Source organism: Pteronotus mesoamericanus, unplaced genomic scaffold (genome assembly GCF_021234165.1).
Source record: "Pteronotus mesoamericanus isolate MK-2021 breed Mesoamerican mustached bat unplaced genomic scaffold, CSHL_Meso_final contig_94, whole genome shotgun sequence".
NCBI classification, from domain to species: Eukaryota; Metazoa; Chordata; class Mammalia; order Chiroptera; family Mormoopidae; genus Pteronotus; species Pteronotus mesoamericanus.
In genome coordinates, this window is record NW_026555285.1 from 553518 (window position 1) to 556259 (window position 2742).

Sequence of the window (2742 nt, forward strand, 5' to 3'; positions counted from 1 at the left end):
TTATTCATTTTTCCCTTTGGGCCTGTGTTCCTCTCTTTCTCACTCTTTCTCTTCATCTTTTTAAACCAGTCCCTTTAGCATATCTTGTAGTGCTGGTTTGGTAGATATGTATTCTTTAAGCCTTCTTTTGTCTGGGAAATTTCTAATTTCACCTTCCATTTTAATTGAGAGCCTTGCTGGGTAGAGCAGCCTTGGTTGCTGGCCTTTGTTTTTCATTACTTGGAATATTTCTTGTCATTCCCTTCTGGCTTGTAGTGTTTCTCTTGAGAAGTCAGCTGCTAGCTATATCAGGGCTCCCTTGTATGTTACCCCCTTTTCTCCCTTCCTGCCTGCAGGATTCTCTTTTTTTTCTTTGATATTTGCCATAGTAATGAGGATGTTTCTTGAAAAAGGCCTCATTGGATTCCTCTTGAATGGGACCCTCTGTGTAACGTTTTCTCTCCTCCAATTAGAGTTTTCCATTATTACTTTTTTAAACAGGTCCTCTATCCTCTACTCCTCTTCTTCTTCTGATATTGCACTTACATGGATATTATTATGTTTCAGGTTGCCCTGCACTTCCCTATATGCCTCTTCATTTTTTCTGAGCCTTTTTTTCATTTTCTTTCTTTTTCTGGGAGCTTTTTTCTACCTTGTCCTCCAGCTCACTGATTCAATCCTCTGCTTCATCAAGCCTGCTTTAGATTCTTTCTACTGTATTCTTCAATTCAGAAATTGTATTCTTCATTTCCTCCTGCTTCTTAATGATAGTTTCTTTGTCTCTTTTTCATGCTTATATAGTTTGCAACCAGTTTCTCATAGTTTCCCTGTAGTTTTTGGTAATTCTCTTTGAGCTCACTGAGCTCACTGAGCTTCCTTAGAACCGTAACTTTGTAGTCAATATTTGGTAGTTGATTTGCTTCTATTTCATTCAACTCTCTTTGTTGGGATTTTTCCTTTCCCTTCAATTGGGGTTGTTTTTTCTTTTTCTCATTGTTTGTGAGACTTATTTTTTGCTTCTGCTTCTTAAATTGATCTGTCTTGTCTTCCTGACTCTGTGTTGTGAACTTCTATGGTAGGAAACGCTTTTTCTTTTCTTTCTTTCTGAATCTGCCTTTTATGATATCATTGTTGATCTCATCTCACCTTAAGCAGTCTTTAAGAGACTGGCAGGAATCTACTGTCTGTGTCTGTCTTCTCCAGTTTTTAATCTAGACTCTCTGCCTTCAGCAGTCAGTGCCCTGCATATTCCCTCCTTTGGGTGGTGCTATTGTATCCTTTCATGCTCCTGCCACTAAGGCTAGTGGTCTGCTTGAGCAAGGTGGCTGCTGCCATTTGGGGGAGTAGTCAGAACTGGGATCTCCCTGGCTATTTTCTCAGTTCTCTCCCCAATGGCTCTGTCTCTGGACTTTCCTCAAACATCTCTAGTTACTCCATGTCCCCTTTAGCCAGGGATCTACTATCTGTGATTATCTTTCTGTACTCAGTACCCAGTCCTGCGCAACACCCACCCTGGGCCAAGCTTCCTCAGAGCATGGATATTGTATCCTTTCACTCTGCTGCCGCCCAGAGAAATGGTTTACCTAAGCAAGTTGGAACCTGCCGAATGGGGCATGAGTCAGCACCAGGACCCCACCAGCCACTCTTTTAGTCCTCTCCCCAAAGCCTCCTTCCCCTGTCTCCTCAGGGAGACCCAGTCCATTCTGCTTCTGCTTCTGCTAGAGACTAGGGTAAGTGCGTGTCACTACAAAATTTTGTTTTGGCCCTTTAAATGGCTCCTTGCATCCCCAGTTACATGTCTGTGGCAGAAAACACCCCTATGCTTGTCAGAGCTGGTTGTTGTCTGTGTGCTTTCTCAGCTCTAGTGCTATAGACTCGAGATCTCCACTTATGGTTTAGGCCCTGCTCTTCTCAGGGGGTTCCAACTGGCCATTTCAACATCTTACTCACACTGCCACCCATGGGCGCCTAGCCCATCTTCTCGAGCTTCTACTGCACTCCTTACCAGTTAGATTGTGTCAAAGCGATTCCTCTTTCTGTCCAAGGTTTTAAGGCTCCTCTCTCATTATTGTTCAGTTGTTCAGTTGTAGAGAAATCCACAATTTAGTTGTAATTCATATTGTTCCCAGGAGATCAATGTGACTTCCACTCACTCCTCTGCCATCTTGAATCTCTAATGTATTTTATTTTTACACCCAAATTATGCATTCAGGCTAAAATGGGAGCTGATTTACTTATAGTTTGTTAATTATGACTTGGAGGGTGTATGCTGGAGGGTGTACATCTTCTAAAAGGGTGGTGACAGTTATCATCATCACCACTATTAGCTCTGAGTATTCAAGTTAAAATTATTATCCCCTTTTTACAGATGAATAAACTGAGGCAAAGAAACATTATGGGACTTTCCCAAGGTCAAAGAGATACAGATGTTAAACTGAGATTAAAACTCAGGTAGTATACTTCCAGAAAAGTTTCCTTATTTACTCACCATTTTTTGCTTTTCTGAATTTCTTCTACTGAATCCAAGGGTTAATTGTTTCATTTAATAAATATGTACTGAGCTGCTACTATATGTCAAGTTCTAGATTAATCTAGTTCATGGTAAATAGCACTAGTTTTGTACAGTAAAGCTTAAAAATAAGCCCTTATCCATGTGTTCAGGCTTTAAAAATAACCAGTCAAAGAAACTTCTAGACATTTGTATAATTTGTCCTGTTCTTTTTATTGGAGTCTTATGGTTGTCTATGCATATGACAAGTAAAT